Raw genomic sequence first — 17,626 nt, 5'->3', positions numbered from 1 at the left:
CACGGTACAAAGCTGTGGCGAGGGAAAACGTGGTGATAGCTGTATTTTCTATCTTCCGGTAATGCAATGATTAAGGAATCCTGGAATAAAGTGTTGGGTTTTAACGTAGTCATACGAAGTAGACGCGCGAAAGCATGTGTTCATTCTTCGCCTTTTCTTACTGCCATCAGCGGACGTGAGGCCGAGCCGAGGACCGCGTAAGGCAGAGGCAAAAAGCAATCAAGGAAGCACACAAAAAGACTACGGTAGCGCGACTTTCGGCGGGGCTCGCTCGAGCAAAGAGCGTGCAAGGTGTCCAATGACGTGATGTAAACACACACAAAACAGAGGCGATGCTGCAGCGCAGCCTTGAAAGTTTCGCGCGTCACGCTAGAGCGGCGTACACACACACACGTACACTAAATCGCATGAGCCAAGCTGTGTAGAGTACGCTAAGCCACACAATATGCGAAAATAAAAACCGAAACCAGTAGCGTTTGGCAACATCATCATTCCTTATTCTGCGACGCAGTTACGGGGAGCTGAGTTATAGCCTTAGAACTAGGCAGACAGTGCAGCCGTGCAGCGGCTGCGGCTTTCCTGGCCCCAGATGCGTCGCCTGTAGCTGCCCGGCATGCTGCCCGGTTTTCCAAGCTTTCGTTCGCAGCGCCGCCAGAAACAGATGGTTGTGAGTAGTCGCAGTTTTTCACCTCAATCATTGAAACAAAATATTTTGTCGTTTAATGCAACAAGTTTGTGGCAAAAAGGGCTTTATCAATTCTTTTTTTAACGCGTGTAAAGTTAGGCGACATTAGCGCCACCTTTCCGTTCGCTGGCGGCGGATTGCGAGTCTCATGTTGGCCGCGCGCTACACTATCTTTTTTAGGACGCTGAAACGACTCTTTGTTGACGGGGTGCGACGGTTGTGAAGTTCTGGGTGCGTTTCTTCAGTTTGTTTGTGTTAAATGTGCGGCCTAGTTAGTGTTGTGGTAGTGTGACTGAACTCGGAAGGTGACAGATGGCTCCAGTGCTGCGGAAGACGTTCTTACGCGCACGCAGTGCTCAAGAACTGCTCTGACGTACTGCACGCAACCACCCCGAGAGCGGCCGGCGCCCGATGCCCGATAGAAGAAACGGCTTGCCGTGAACGTTGACAAATGTAAGTACAGAACTGGAAAATGACTTCTGCGATGTGTCGGGGGTATGATTGAGGGCTGCGAATGCATTTGGGGTGGTCTTCACGTCTTGGTCGCAGTGAGGTGCAAAATGCGGGCACCACGCGATCGTTTGCAGAGAGAAGGTGTTCTGACACGCTCGCTTGCCAACTATGCAACTTTTAACCCGCCGCCTCACGCTCTTTGCGTCAGCTCCTCGGCGCACGAGTTATGTGATAGAATTTGGTTGCACGCCGAGAACTATGGGGTGCTGCTTGATTCGTTATTCCGACTGAACAGGAGCAGGGCGTGAAAAGGAGACCATAAGAACGAAAAGTGCTTGTAGCGGCGTGCGTCTTTTGATTCTGCTGCCTGAGTGTCTACTGGATAAGGAGCATTGCCCGTTCTACGTCGCAGTCACATCAAGTGCTGTTTCTTGATAGTTCTGGTCAACGAAACGACGATTAAAAATAGCAGAACCATTCCATTGCAGTGCAGCTGAGGTAATCGCACAATGGAAGGTTTGTTGTCATTTTATTTTTTCACGTTCACTACATTTATGTCATTCCCTCATTTTCAGTCTGAAGCGATAAAAGTATAACGTGATTCGCGAATAATAGCTTTAAGAAAAGTATGACAAGCTTTGTAAACCATTTTTTTTGCTAACTATTGGAGGCATAGGTAATTAATCATTAGCCTCCACTCATGAACACATTGGAATGAACAGCTAGAGGTTGTAATGGGATGTGCCTTCTGTGATGTTTATGAAAGCATGGCTCTAATGCAGCCTTTCTTCAAATGCACCCGCAGTCAAGCCCTGTACAGCTGCTCCACCGGTATCATCACGCTACTTTTGCACCAGCTTTCATCCGTCATCGAGCCAATGCTACCTCAACCAGAGGCAAATGACATCAAGACCTGCTGGTTCAGCCTATCAGCCATTGACACTGGATATCAAGCATGTGCCACTTGTAAAAGGATAGGTAGACAAGTGGATATATTTTCCTTGTCTTCTTTAGCCTGCCAAAAATCTTCTGGTCCAGGCTCCCTCTCTCTTTCGTTTTTTTTTCTTTTAAAAGAGGACCAAGAGAAAGGCAAGAGATATTGCGGGCATCATGAAAGCACTCCCCTAGTAAGTGCATTGTGTTGTAGTGCGAAATGCTTTTTATAGTTTTTTCCCTCATGCCTCTCGTGCTTGGAAATCTTGACCACAGTATAGACCAAATTAAAACAATTATCTGCTTCATGACCTTTATACAGCAGTCTAAAAGCAGCAAATAAATTTCATAGGTTTACTTCAGCAGTACCTACCTTTTACAAGGTATGGCATGTTTGAAGTGAACCAGTGATGTGATAGGCATGGCCTAACGGGCAATGCATAATTGAATATTGGCGTTCAAGTGGAGCACTCTGCTTTAGAAGCATAGGTGTTGCTAGCATCAATAATTGATACCTTACCAGGTTATCCTTGCATTACATGAAACCCTGTAAAGCTTATATTTTAGCTGTACAGAAGAAAGGTGCTTATTCGATGTCATGAGCATTGCTGAGGTTTTCTTTGACACTCCCTTTGTCACAACTGACTGCACTGTACAGTTGAAATGCATTTGGAATTGAGTATTGGTGCATTGTTATTTTTATTCATGCCGACGTTCAGTTACTGATTGCATTACACTAGCTGAGCCTAAGTCAACAAATATTGCTGTGACCTTAACAAGACCCCTGGCTTTACTTGAACCGATGCATTTGATGTTGCCACTCTCCCGTGCCATCAAGGTTTGTAATAAGCTGTGTAAATAACTTAAGTTACTTTCTCGAGGTATTTATTGCTGCAATTAGTGACAGGTAATTTCCTAAAGAACAACCTAAGTGCACATTTTTATCTTCTCTGGAACACTTGTTTGCTTGTTTCCCTTCTATTCTTAACTTAAACAGATATGAGCAGGCCTCAGCACTGGAGGGATGTGCTGCGGGACAAATAAAAAACTACCAGTCCAGCTGCTCCCTTAGGGGCACGTTTCTGGGGCTTTTATCGCTTGTAGTTCTATGCAGCTTTACTTACAAGTATTGTATCTGACGCAGTGTGTGCCTTAATATTTTGATTCATTTTATTTAGAGTGTGCCACTCTTGCCCTGACGAACTTGCTCACCTTTGTACTCTTTGTTCATACATTTTCCCCTAACACCTGGGATAGCTCCAAATGATACATTATCTACAGCAACATGTGCATTATATTGCAATGTCTTTGTGCCATCACTTTTGAAAACAAAAGCTGCCTGAATTTTTGTGCAGACAAATCAGAAACACAAAATAATTTTCATATTTGATGGCCTGCATGTTATCTTCATATGACTGGAATGGCTAAATATCTCTTCGTGGTAGCCTAATTAGGTGTAACACGTTAATGTCAGTTCCTGTGAATATTATTCAGTCTTCGAATGTGGGGGCAGAATTGAACACAACAGCATGTTACAGCTTTTTCTTGTTCAAGGACGCATTACATTTAGTTCTAGTCTTGTGACTGCTGCTTATGCTATTACTCAGCAGCCTTATCAAACTCACTCGGAGTGCTGCATTTTAGTGCACATTTAACTGATTGTTGCTTCTCCGTGTTTGATTCTAATAGAAGTTACTATAACTGTATACTTTGAATGTTTTCTTGTGCAGCTCTCTTGCTGCTGCATTCTGCCATGGAGGAGGCTACCTGTTCGTGCACACGTCTCATCACTAGGACGCTACCTCTTCCGCTGGTGCTGCAGACAAGTAACGACAGGGTTAATTGGAGAGGCATGGGAGAGACCTTTGCCCTGCAGTGGGCATAGTCAGGCTGATGATGATGTTGAACAACAAGCAGGCTGCCTGATATTGAGGACAAGTGTCGGGATAGTGCACCAACAAAGTCACTTAAGCATTTCTGTGCTGATGCATTTTTATTAAAATCAGCTCATAGCTTAATATCTACATCCATGGGGACATTTAGCATATGTTTGGCATCTGTTTGACTTTTAATTCGCTAGTGTTTGCAGCCTTTAATGTTGGTCTTAAGACAGTGTAAGCATTGTTTCACTGTGTGGGATTTTTTAGCTGTTTTGGAGAGATGTGTGTGTATGCATGCAGTTTTTTTCGACGGGTTTGTTATGTGGCTCATGGAACTTTCATGTTACAGAAGAAATTATTTCGTTTCTGTGTTGTACAGGAAAGTGAGCAGTATTTATATGCACCAGGTGTTTCTGGGAAGAATAAGTAGTTCTCAAAAATATGGCTTTTGCTGCATAATATTACCAGTGTTAGCAGACACCAGAAAGCCGGTGAGGTGTATTTAGTAAGCTGGTTAACTAATTTCTGATAATTAACTTTTTAACTAACACAGGTTTGCAACTGGTTGCAGTTAGAGACTTTTAGCCAGTTGTTCGTAGTAGCCATATCAGTTTCTGGAATGTACAAAACATGATTACTTTCGCCGCTGTGGCTCGACAAAATTTGGCTGCATCGTGCGAAAATACATGCGCTTTTGAAAGCACACAGGGAAAGAAACCCCTCCAGTGCATGTAACTGCTACAAGTCTCTAATGGCAACTAGACGCCTAACTCTGATAGTGAAGGAATCATATTCTTAGGAGTAAGAAACGCACATAACACCAAGACACACACACACAGGACACCCGCTAGACTTCAACTATCTTTACTGGACACTTGTACGACATAAATATGTATCACTGAGCACACGCAGGTGCCTCGTCATCCGCATCAGGTCTAACTACGCCCTCCCCTCCTCCAAGGCATACGGTTGCGCCGATAAACAATCTCTTTTTCTGCCAACGCCAGGGAGGGAGTGCTTACACACGTCACCCGCCTCTTGAATACGAAATACTTCGATAATTTCTCTTTCTTTTTTCTCAGCTCCCAGGCCTTTCGTATTCAAGAGGCGGGTGACATGTGTGTAAGCACTCCCTCCCTGGCATTGGCAGAAAAAGGGATTGTTTATGGGCGCAACGGTATGCCTTGGAGGAGGGGAGGGCGTAGTTAGACCTGATGCCGATGACGAGGCACCTGCGTGTGCTCAGTGATACATATTTATGTCGTACAAGTGTCCAGTAAAGATAGTTGAAGTCTAGCGGGTGTCCTGTGTGTGTGTGTGTGTCTTGGTGTTGTGTGTGTTCTTACCGCTAAGAGTATGATTCCTTCAAGCCGTTACCAACTAGCCCAACTTAATGTTTTAACGAAGTTTCTGATAGTGAAAAGGTTCATTAATAAAAATTAGCTAACCAGCTTACTACGTAAGAATCTTCACAAGTTTTCTGGTGCCTGGCAACACTGGTAATACTATGCTGAAAAAGCCATACATTCATCTCAAAATACCTGTTTTTTGAAAATTACTTAGTCTTCCCTGAAACACCTCGTATATATTGTTACAGGTTCTATTTACAAACACTATTTACAAGGCAGGTCGAGAAGAGCCTGGTGCGCCGGCGGCAGGATACTGGACTTTCTCTTCTTCCAGCCGCCGCACGTCTTCTTTGTTCCTCAGAGCCCATGCGCAGCACGTGACAGGCTCTTCTCGACCTGCCTTGTAAATAGTGTTTGTAAATAGAACCTGTAACAGTGTGGTGGAGGTGCTGGGTCGATCACCACGGACCCCTCTCGCAACCGCTGCAGCCGAAGAATCGCCGGATTGCCACCGTTGCCAGTGCAAATGCCCAAGGAAGCCGACGCACGTCCGACCGGCGCAGCAACGCCCGCTTGGCAGCACTACCGTGAGCCGCGGACGTTTTCCGGGAAGGCTGGCGAAGACGTGGATGATTGGCTCACCAATTACAAGCGGGTGAGCAAATACAACGGCTAGGATGCCACTCTTCAGCTGGCCAATGTCGTCTTCTTTCTCGATGGCACCGCGCTAACTTGGTTCGACAACCATGAGGCATCAATAACGAGTTGGGACCGCTTCATGGAAGAGCTCCGCAGCTGCTTCGGGGATACCGTTGCCAAACGAAAATGCGCTGAGCAGTCTTTGCTTCAAAGAGCGCAAGTGCCTGGAGAGACCTGCACGACTTACATAGAAGAGGTCTTGAAGCTGTGCAAAGTCGTTAATCCCAGTATGTCCGACGAAGATCGCGTTGGTCATCTCCTCAAGGGCATCGCAGAGGACGTCTACAGCTTTCTTATTAGTAAAGAAAATTTAGACTCGCCCACGGATATCATCAAGCACTGCCGCACCTTTGAAGCTCTAAAACTGCGTCGAATTACTCCCAAGTTCGGTCGCCTGCCTAACGTCACCACCGTCGCCAGCGTGGATTTCCACGACCCTGTGAATGCGGCGACTCTCCCTGACGTCATTCGTCAAATCTTGCGTGACGAACTCTCCCGGCATCAAGATCTTGCGCGCCGCAGTGAGGTCCCGTATGAGAGCTGTTCTCTGCAGGCGGCTCCCGCCTACCGCTCCTCCCCTTGGAGTTCGTCTGCCCAGGCCCCTACCAGTGCTCCTCGCATTGATTACAGCGACGCTCCCCTGATCACCCGCCCCGGCCCCAGGGCGCCAGCTCGTCCGCAACGCCACCTGCGGCAGCCGGAGTACGATGGTCGTTTCGACACTGGCTACGAGGAGTGTTATCCCGAGTGCCCCCCCGACCCACCACTTTGTTACCGCTGTGGTATGATCGGTCACATCTCTAAATTCTGCCGTCGCCGGGGCCAGTATTCCCGCTCCCAGCGCCAATGGTCATACCCTCGCCCCAGTTTCAATGCGCCTGTTCATGACCGTGTCTTCACATCGTCTCAGCGCCCATCCAGTTACGCGCCACCACGGAACGACTCCCCTGCCTCTGACCGAAGTCTGACTCCACCTCCGCACCGCTCTCGCCGCTCGCCTTCTCCCCAACGACGTTCCCCACCGTCCCCGGGAAACTAGCGTGTGCGGCCGATGGAGGTGCGGTCTCCGGATCATCGATAGTGCCAATTCCTCTGCCCATTGTTATGTTAAGGAACCGCCTTGAAGTTTTAGTGGACGGTATTTGCGTCATGGCCTTAGTGGACACTGGTGCCACGGTGTCAGTGATGAGTTCAACTTTCAAGAACCGCCTGGGTCGTAAAATAATGTTCGCTTGGGATCGTGCTGTTATATTCCGGGGTGTAGGGGGAGAATCATTGGTTCCGATTGGTATTTGTTTTGTGAATGTAGTGATCGCTGGCCACATGTTCCGAACTGAATTCACGGTGCTCCCTCGTTCTACGCATGACATCATCCTCGGTATTGACTTTTTGCACCAGTGCGGCGCTACTCTCGACTTCCGCAGTGGTGGCATATCGTTAAGTCCTGGCCTTCGGTCAGCTCTCATAGAAGACTCGCCAGTGGTTGCCCAAGTGTTTTCTGTCTCTGAAGATACCGTCGTTCCAGCAATGTCTGCCATATTCGTTCCCGTTGTGTCCTCGAGCACGATTTCTGATGCCTTCGATGCTGTGGTGGAACCTTGTTCCCTTAACTGTGCAAAGAAAAGTGTGCTAGTACCCCGCAGCGTCGTCCATGTGACCAAGGGCCATGCCACTCTTTGGACTGTCAATCACTCCAACGAACCTGCAGTATTGCCATGTGGTTTAAAACTTGCTGGCTTTGAAGAACGTTTTTCTGTACCAGTTGCCGCGATCACTGACAACGTGTCTCGTCCAACTCGACGCCGCGATCTGAGCGACTCTCAATTCCTAGCCATGGTCAACAAATCCCTACCCACTAGCGACCGCCAGGTACTAGTGGCCGTTCTTATGAAGCATGCTGACGTGTTTGACTTTGGTCGCGACCAACCACCGCCGATTCCAGCTTCCCGTACCCATCACATGATCAATACTGGATCTGCACAGCCGATTCGCCAGAAGCCATACCGCGTCTCGCCTTCCGAACGTCAGATAATCGATGAACAAGTCCGTGACATGTTGCACCGCGGCATCATTCAGGAATCTTCAAGCCCGTGGGCTGCTCCAGTGATCCTTGTCAAAAAGAAAGATATGGCACTTGGCGATTTTGTGTCGACTACCGCCGGCTTAACAATGTCACAAAGAAGGATGTTTACCCGCTCCCGCGCTTTGATGATGCCATTGACTGCCTCCACTCAGCCTCCTACTTTTCCTCGGTGGATCTACGGTCCGGGTACTGGCAGATCCCGATGCACCCGCAAGACAAAGAGAAGACAGCATTCGTGACACCTGACGGGTTGTATGAATTTAATGTTATGCCTTTCGGCCTTTGCAACGCTCCTGCCACTTTTGAACGATTTATGGATACGCTTTTACGTGGCCTGAAGTGGCAAGTTTGCATGTGTTATCTGGACGATGTTGTTATTTTTGGTAGGGCCTTCGCCGAACATAACAGCCGCTTAGCCATTGTCCTAGACTGCATAGAGAGAGCGGGCCTCGTGCTGAACTCGAAGAAGTGTCGCTTCGGTGAACGCCAAATTACTGTGCTTGGTCATCTCGTTGACAAGGATGGCGTCAGACCCGACCCGCAGAAGGTTGAAGCTGTAAGCAGTGTCAAAGAACCCAAATCAGTGAAAGAGCTCAGGAGTTTCCTAGGACTTTGCTCATATTTTCGGCGTTTCGTTCCCAAGTTTTCTGATTTAGCCTACCCGCTTACCAGTCTCCTGCAGAAAGACACCCTTTTCCACTGGACTCCCGAATGCGACTCCGCGTTTCGGCAGCTCAAATTTCTCCTCACCTCGCGGCCAATATTACGTCATTTCTGCCCGACAGCACCGACTGAACTCCACACTGACGCCAGCGGCATCGGCGTGGGTGCTGTGCCTATCCAACGCCATGAGGGCAATCAACACGTTGTCGCTTATGCAAGTCGCACCCTCAGCAAGTCGGAACGCAATTACACTGTAACGGAGCAAGAGTGTCTCGCCGTTGTTTTCGGCGTACAACGGTTTCGTTCGTACCTTTATGGACGTGCTTTTACAGTCGTCACAGACCATCACTCTCTGTGCTGGCTGGTCAATCTACGCGACCCCTGCGGTCGGTTGGCCCGCTGGGCGTTACGCCTCCAAGAGTTTAACTTCAAAGTGTCTTACAAAAGTGGCCGCCAACACGCCGACGCAGATTGCCTCTCGCGGCTGCCGCTCATGGTTACTACTTCCGATGATGAAAACTTCGACGACTATCTCGCTGCCGTTTCCCAAGAGTTTCCAGATCTTGGCACTTTCCAGACGGAACAACGCCAGGATCAGCACTTAGCGCCGCTTTTTGCCGAAGCCCGTGACCCGACATCCGCAAGCCCTTTCTGCATTCGCGACGGTTTACTCTATAGAACGAATTACTCGCCTGGAGGTGCGCGCTTTCTCCTCGTCGTTCCGGCTACTCTGTACTCCTCTGTTCTGCAGGCAATGCACGATGACGTCACGGCTGGGCACTTGGGGTTTGCCAGGACCCTTAACCGCATCAAAGAACGTTTTTACTGGCCAAAAATGCGTCATATGGTTCAGCGCTACGTGGCCACCTGCGTGCAGTGTCAGCGGTTCAAGCTTCCCACGACTTCTTCGCCTGGACGCCTGCATCCTGTGCCACCTCCAAGCACGCCATATGAACAAGTTGGACTCGATCTGCTCGGCCCGTTTCCCCGCTCTTCCAACGGTAACCGCTGGATTATAGTGTGCGTTGATCACCTCACCCGTTACTGTGAGACCGCCGCCCTACCTTGCGCCACCGCTGCTGAGGTCTCGCTCTTCCTTCTTCGTGCTGTCATCCTCCGGCATGGACCTCCTCGAGTTGTTATCAGTGACCGCGGTCGCCAGTTTACGGCAGACGTTGTGGAAGAGCTTCTGCGTCTTAGTTCATGCCATTTTCGCCACTCGACGCCGTACCACCCCCAGACTAATGGACTGGTTGAACGTACCAATCGGACACTCACGACCATGCTGGCCATGTATGTCGATTCCCGCCATAAGAACTGGGACGATGTGCTTCCCTTCATTACATACGCCTATAACACGTCGAGGCATGAAATAACTGGTTACAGCCCATTCTTCCTCCTTTATGCCCGTCCGCCTCGAAGCTCCCTCGACAGCATCTTACCTTTCTCTCTCGACACCGAGCCTTCTATTGCCAACACTCTATGTCGCGCTGAAGAAACCCGTCGGATTGCCCGGATACTCACCTTGGCATCACAGCATCGCTCTAAGCAGCGTTATGACCGCCGGCGCAAGGATGTCTCCTACCTGCCCGGTGACGTTGTATGGTTGTGGACGCCCCTACGCAAGCGTGGTTTATCAGAAAAGCTGCTATCCCACTACACAGGCCCGTTCATCGTTGTTGCTCGCCTCAATGACCTCAACTATGTCATCTCTCCCCAATCAACGCAAGGACGCCGCTCAAGGACAACCCAGGTCGTGCATGTCGCACGGCTGAAGCCATTCCACTCTCGGGACCCCGATTGATTCACTGGCCCAGAGGGCTTCGTCTGCGAACGGGGAAATGTCACGTGCTGCGCATGGGCTCTGAGGAACACAGAAGACGTGCGGCGGCTGGAAGAAGAGAAAGTCCAGTATCCTGCCGCCGGCGCACCAGGCTCTTCTCGACCTGCCTTGTAAATAGTGTTTGTAAATAGAACCTGTAACAATATGTAAGAAAAACCTAACGGGATTTAATTGACGATGTTTTGGTTGGAGGGCCAGCCGTTTTCAAGTGTACTACAGCATTTGAAGCACATAGCTTTTGTTTCGAATGCTATACTATACTCAAAAAAGGCTGGTCCTCCAGCCGGAACATCGTGAATTAAAACCTGTTATGCTTTTCAATTGCTGTGTGTCAGTCATTGTTACTCAGAGGGAACTGAGGGGAAGTGTGCCGAAGGCAATATTATGTTCCTCTATTGTTCTCCATAAAATATTTTGATGCATCATGCATGTGTTGTAGCGCGTATGTACACTTGTGCACAATAAATGTAATAATTTGCATTTTGCTTCTATTATTCTTTAAGCACTCCAGGATAGTGTTCACAAAATGATTTTGAAGTGATAAAACTATGTTGGTAAAAGTGTTGTACTGTGTAGTTAACATACACTTTTCCAAAAGTTGATGTAGGAATTATACTTTCTTCGTACTTGAGTCTTTTGAATAACGGTGGCCAATTGTCGGAAGACCGTTGATAGGGTGTTGGTAGACATTGTCGGTATGTGGTTGATAAGAAGTGTAAAGACTTTTTATGTACTTGAGTCTTTTAGATAACGGTGGCCAATTGTCGGAAGACCGTCAATAGGGTGTTGGTAGACATTGTCGGTATGTGGTTGATAAGAAGTGTAAAGACTTTCTATGTACTTGAGTCTTTTGGATAACGGTGGCCAATTGTTGGAAGACCGTTAATAGGGTGTTGGTAGACATTGTCGGTAAGGGGTCAGTAGGAAGTGTATACAAACTCGATAAGGGGATGATAGGAAGTATAAAGACTTTCTATGTACTTGAGTCTTTTGGATATCGGTGGCCAATTGTCGGAAGACGGTTGATAGGTTGTTACTACAATGTACAAAGGCGTTTAAAATACTTTCTATTCAATGTTGATAGGTTCTATTAACAATTGTCGAAAGACTTTCTAAAGAATGTTACTAAAAATTTTTGTAAGGGGCTGCTCCCACGCAGGCGACCGGAACAGGGGTGTCGTTGACGGAGAAGGCCCCCTCTGCGAGCAACTTTTGAGCCGCCGCAGCCGAGGCTACGGCGACACAAAACTTAAATCCCCCTTGGTGCTGGAGGGTTTCCAGCATCTTGGGGCCGATAACAGCCTCTATGCCGTCGACAATATCGTCGGCCGAGGCCTCCACCTTCACTTCGAAAGTGAAGCAATGCGCCTTCGGGGGAGGCGCGCGGAAGGTCGGACCTCCAGGGGGACCGGATGAAGCCATGCTCGTGCCGGGCCGGGGACCGGGTTCAGCAGGCGGGTGGCTGGTGGGGGGTGGGGGGCCGCGGGCAGCACCTCCACCGGGTTCCTGGGACAGCAGGGGGGCGGCAGCAGGCATTCCCGGGCAGCCGGGCGCCGGGGCAGAGATACTCCAGGGGGGTGGCGGCGCCTCCTCCTGGGGGCGGGGTGGCGGGGTCCGCTCCGCTCCGAGGTTGGTCTTGCTTCTTCGAAGACGGACAGCCTGATGGCCGCGGTCTTAGCCAAAAGGCCGAGAAGCGATAATCCTGATAAGCCCTGGCTTGAAACCCCTCTGCATTGGCAGCTCAAGTGGGGCCACATAGCGGTGGACGGGGATGCAGTTGGTTATTTGGCGAGTTCCAGCGGCATCACATGCCCTCGTCAGGACAGTCGGAGTGTCTAACTTGGTAGGAAGCATTTTCAGACATAACGCTCATTATCTTGTTAACGACAGCCACTCTGAGCAGCAAGTGAAAGAATAGGCCATCACAAAGCACCGAGTAACATCGATTTCTCATCTCTTTAATGGATAATCACGGCAGGAGAATTTACTGATAAGCAAGTACGCCTTGAAACAATTAAATACGGCAAATGGGGGAAGGGGAAGTTGGGGGAAGGGGAAGTAAGGGGAAGGGTAAGTAAGAGCGGAGCGAGTGCTCTGAGAGAGAGAGCGAAAAAAAAGTTTATTTACACAGGAATTCGGGGCACGCCCCAGGGTCCCCGCACGACCGCACTGCACTCAAGTGGTTATGTTCCTGAGGTCCATAACACTGGCAGCACGGCTGGTGGCGATGGTCTGCACGGCCGGGTCCTCCGAGCGCAGCAGGGTCTCCCAGTCCTCCCAGGTCTTGAGGTTCTCTAGGTCCCGCAGGGGAGGGTCCGCCGGGCAGAGGGAAAGGATGTGGGGAGAAGAAGCGAAGGGTTCTGGGCATAGGGCACATGCGGGAGTGGGAAAGGATGGATGATAGTGGGCTAGGTTAAGGGGTGAGGGGAGTGTGTGTGTCTGTAGTCTGCGCCAGAGTGTTGCGTGTTTGTTATCAAGGGAGGGGTGGGGCGGCGGGTAGAGCTGGCGTGAGGTTCTGTATGCCTGGGTCAGCTCACTGAATGTGTGCATGCGCTTCTTCGTGAATCCCCAATCCGAGGCCACCTGAGTCCGGTTTAAAGAACCTCGGGCTAAAAGGTTGGCAGCCTCGTTTCCGGGATTCCCGTAGTGCGCAGGCACCCATATCGGCTCCACATGGCGGGGCGGGGGTGTATCGGGCGAGTCCAGTATGCCAAAAGCAGGGACATGAACTCGGCCTCGAGCAAAATTTAAAATCGCAGGTTTGGAGTCACTTAATATATACCGGGCTTCCGTGCGAGTGATAGCTAGTGCAATGGCGGCTTCCTCTGCAGCCTCTGGGGACGTGTCTGGAGGGAGAGGTAGTGTGAGGAGGGCGGATAAAGAGGAGTCCACCACAGCTGCTGTCGCTTCATCACCCGTGCAGGCAGCGTCCACCCATACGGCGTCCGGCTCTGGGCCGTACGCTTGATGGAGTGCCTCTGCGCGGGCTCTGCGGCGCTGCTCATGGTGGGACGGGTGCATATTCCTGGGGAGCGGCCTAATGAGAAGCTCCTGGTGAAGGGGTCGTGGGATGGCGAGGAGGGTTGGGTCGTTGGCCGGTATTCTGATGCCGAGGGAGTCCAGGATATACCGACCTGTGGAAGTTTGTGTGAAGCTGATGTATTGGACCTGTCCGTGGGCCTCCAGCAGTTCCCCGATCGTGTTCTGGAGGCCCAGGCCTAGTAATCTTTCTGTGGGTGTGTTGAGGGGAAGATGAAGTGCTACTTTGAATGCCTTGCGAATCAAAGCATCCAAAGCGTTTGTGTCATGTTTGGATGGTTGTAAGTATGGGGTAGTGTACAGCACACGGCTGAGGACAAAGGCATGAATGAGGCGACATAGGTCGCGCTCCTTCATGCCTCTACGACGTCCCGAAACCCTGCGGATGAGGTGTGATATCGCGCCTACAACCTGCTTGAGTTTCTTGAGGGTAGTGGTGTTTTTGCCATCGTTCTGGATGTGCAGGCCCAATACACGGAGGGTGCCAACCTCAGGTACCGGGTCACCATTCACTTCAATGGCAATGGGGGAGCGAGGAGAGCGGTTGTTCTTAGGACGGATGAGTAGCAGTTCGGACTTCTCTGGGGAGCAAGACAGTCCGATGGTCCGTGTGTAATTTTGGGTGAGGGTGGCTGCTTCCTGTAAGGTGCTCTCTATGTCGCCGTCACTGCCGTGAGTGGTCCACAGGGTGATATCGTCGGCATAAAGAGTGTGCTTCAGGTGGGGAATAGTTGCCAATTTTCGGGCAAGGGGGATGAGGGTAATGTTAAAGAGAAAGGGGGAAAGGACGGACCCTTGAGGGGTGCCGATAATCTGAAGCGTGTAGGAGGGGGAAGACAGAGGGCCGAAGTGTATCTCAGCCGTGCGGTCAGTGAGGAATGCTTGAATGTAGGCATACGTGCGCGCACCCACATTCAATGGGGATAGAGCGGTCATGATCGCCTGATGTGCAATACGATCAAAAGCTTTGGAGAGATCCAAAGCTAAGACTGCCTTGGTGTGACCTGGAAGAAGCGTTTCGAAAATGTCGTGTGTGAGTTGCGGCATGGCGTCTTGTGCGGAAAGATGGGGGCGAAATCCCACCATGGTATGCGGGTAAAGATTGTTGACCGCCATGTGACTTGTGAGTCTCGCTAACACAACATGCTCGAGGAGCTTCCCGAGGCATGAGGTTAGCGAAATCGGGCGAAGGTTTTGAAGTGTAAGTGGTTTGTTGGTTTTAGGTATGAATATTACCTTCGCGTGGCGCCAGGACTGAGGGAGGTTACCCTCCCTCCAGCACTGGTTGAAGTATTTCGTAATGTGGGTGATCGATTGGTCATCCAGATTACGGAGCATCGAGTTTGTGATCTGGTCTGCACCAGCTGCGGAGTTGGCGCGGAGAATCAGGAGGGCCGCTCTGACTTCCGTCTCCGTGATGTCGGTGTCGAACGTGGGATTTGCTTGTCCTGTGTAGTGCGGTAGAGGTATGGGGCCGCCTGGAGATGTGTACGTGGTTTGAAGTGTGTCTAGAAGGGTGTCGGGATCGTCAATGTGTTCATGTGTGAGGCGTGTCACGTGGTGCTGTGTTGCTGATTTGGTGCGTGTGGGGTCAATGAGGTGTCGGAGGAGTTGCCATGCCCGTTTGCTGGACAGGTTTCCGGCCATGCTGTCACATATCTGTCCCCAGTTGGATCGGCAGAGCTCCTCAGAGTGCTGTTGGATTTGTGTCTGCAGCGCGGCCAGCCGCTTTTTAAGCGTTCTGTTGAGTTTGTTGCCTTTCCAGCGTACCAGGATGCTGTGATAAGCCTCCCAGAGGTGGGCTAGGCGTGTGTCAAGGGTAGGTGTTTCGGTTGTAGTTTCAATGTGTCGCGTGTTGTGGTGAACGTCATGCTTGAGTGACTGCACCCATGCGTCGATGTCTGCGATGGGAGTGTCTGGGAGGGCGGTGCGTGCAGTGCGAAATGCATCCCAGTTAATGAGTTTGTGTATGGTATTTGCGGAACGGGGTGGTTTGTACGGGACAGTGATTTGTATAATGTAATGATCACTGCCCAGTGTATGTTGTGTTCTGTTCCAGCTAACGACGCGGATACCGCGGCTTAGCGTCAGGTCCGGACTGGTGCCTATGCTGACACTGCTGCCGATCCGTGTAGGCGTCTGAAACGTGTTGTGCACAGTGAGTTGGAGGTTCTGCAGGAGCAGCCAGAGCCTGCGACCTCGATGTGTCGTGGTTGTGTATCCCCAGTCAGTATGCTGACTGTTGAAGTCCCCACCGATGAGTAGGGGATGTTTCCCTGCTAGATGGTGTAGCTTTCGGCAGAAGTGATTCTAGCGAGGCCATCGGCTGGGACGGGGGGTGGTATATGTTTGCTATAAATATAGAAGGAAGTGAATGTGTGTGATGTATAAGTTCTGTGATCACGCAGGGCGTCTCAGACGTGATGTGATGAGTTTTGTAGGTGAGGCTGCGGTGGATGAGTGTGGACGCCCTGGGTGTGTTAGTGGAATCCGAGTGTGTAGATGTGTAGCAGGGGAGGGTTGGCTGGTGTGCAGTCTCCTGTAGGAGTAGTATGTGGGGCGTGAGTGTGATGGTGGGAAGGAGAGGTTGCAGAGGCGCGCGCTTTGCCCGGAAGCCGCGGCAGTTCCAAATTAAAATGGGAAAATAATTGCGGTTCCCCCCGCCATATTGGATGGTGGGGGGATTGAGGAGGGTAGTAAGATGGGTGTCAATTGGTAAGTGTTGTTCAGGAAAGGTGGTGTTTGCTTGCGTAGGTAGGATTGGGGTAGTGGAGGGGGTTTGAAGTTGAGTGAAGCGATGGGTAAGATTATGTTCCAAGAGCTGCATCATCTTGGTAATCATAGCGTCCATGGGCTGCTCCAGTTTTTCGGTGAGGGTGGCGGCAAGGTGATTGAATCTGGCCTCGAGGCGGGCGTCTAGCTCTTTTAGTTCGTGGTCAAATTTGGCCTCGAGCGCTGCTAATTTAGCGTCTATTTCTGGGGGCACGGGCGGGGGTGTGGCGTCTGTGGTGCGTTGTTTCTTTGCAGGAGGGGTGCTCGAATTGTCTGTGGATGATGAAGTCGAGTTAATGACAGCGGGTGCGGGTTGAGGGGGCATAGAGGGGGCGGGGGTGCTTAGGAGGGAGGAAGGGCGGCTTACCTCGTCACGCAAGGCCTTTAGTTCCTGGTCTCTCGGATCTGCCTGGGAGGACTGGGGTGGTGGGGTATGACGGGTAGCCTTGCCAGAAACGCGGTCTGCCCAGGTTAGACCCGAGGAGTTGTTGCTGCCATTCCGTCTGGTTCTAGACGATGATCGGGAAGGCGTCGAGCTGCGTCCGTTGCCTGTGATGTGTTGATCGCAGCGGGAAAGCCGCGATGAAGACGGGGGAAAGACAGCGTTCCTCGGGGGCGCTAGTTTACGGCCCAGTGCCTTGCAGTTGCCAGTTCCGGTCAAATGAGGGCCTCTGCAGAGAATGCAGCTGGGGGTGCATGAGGGCACATCTTCTTTGGGATGGGACTGACCGCAGCGGGGGCACTTACGAGATCTTGGTTGGACGCACACATCCGCCCGGTGTCCTGGGATGCGGCAGTTCGTGCACGCGTCTATATGCCCTCGGTAAGGTGCGCACCTGTGGAGGGCTCCTCCATAAAGAACGGCGCTTGGGACTAGTCCAGCACAGAAGGTGATTAAAATGGAACGCGTCGCGCCCATTCGGCGGGCGTCCACGATGAGGGCGTCTGGGTTGCCGCTGATGAGGTCTTGCAGGAGCTCGGTCGGGGTCTCGTTCCAGTACGCATTGGAGATGACTCCGCGTTCTGCTCCGTCCGGCGTGGCTATGTAAGGTGCGACGGTGAACTCCTTGCGTTGCTGTTTTATGGCGGTCACCCGAACCAGAGCGAGCGCGTCATCTTTAAGGAACATGCTTATGGTGCATGTGTAGTTGAGTAGATGTACCCTGAGTTGGGTACGCGTTGGGTCATGGAGCTGGGACGCCGCTTGGACGATGACCTCCCGTAGTA

General features: G+C 50.9%; 1 long non-coding RNA gene across 2 annotated transcripts; it reads left to right on the top strand.

Moving 5' to 3' along the window:
- Nucleotides 1–680: 680 nt before the first annotated feature.
- On the top strand, nt 681–4,782 carry LOC149338698 (uncharacterized). 2 transcript variants are annotated; one of them, XR_016283746.1, is made up of 3 exons: nt 681–1,138; nt 1,944–2,124; nt 3,802–4,782. It is a non-coding gene; the product is annotated as an uncharacterized LOC149338698 (long non-coding RNA). The 2 variants fall into 2 exon arrangements; XR_016283747.1 differs by having other exon boundaries at nt 1,921–2,124.
- Nucleotides 4,783–17,626: the final 12,844 nt, after the last annotated feature.

This window comes from Amblyomma mixtum, chromosome 6, assembly GCF_055824585.1.
Source record: "Amblyomma mixtum isolate Tamu chromosome 6, ASM5582458v1, whole genome shotgun sequence".
Lineage (NCBI taxonomy): Eukaryota > Metazoa > Arthropoda > Arachnida > Ixodida > Ixodidae > Amblyomma > Amblyomma mixtum.
Note: the sequence above shows the minus strand (reverse complement) of the source record. Positions and strands in the feature narration are given on the sequence as shown.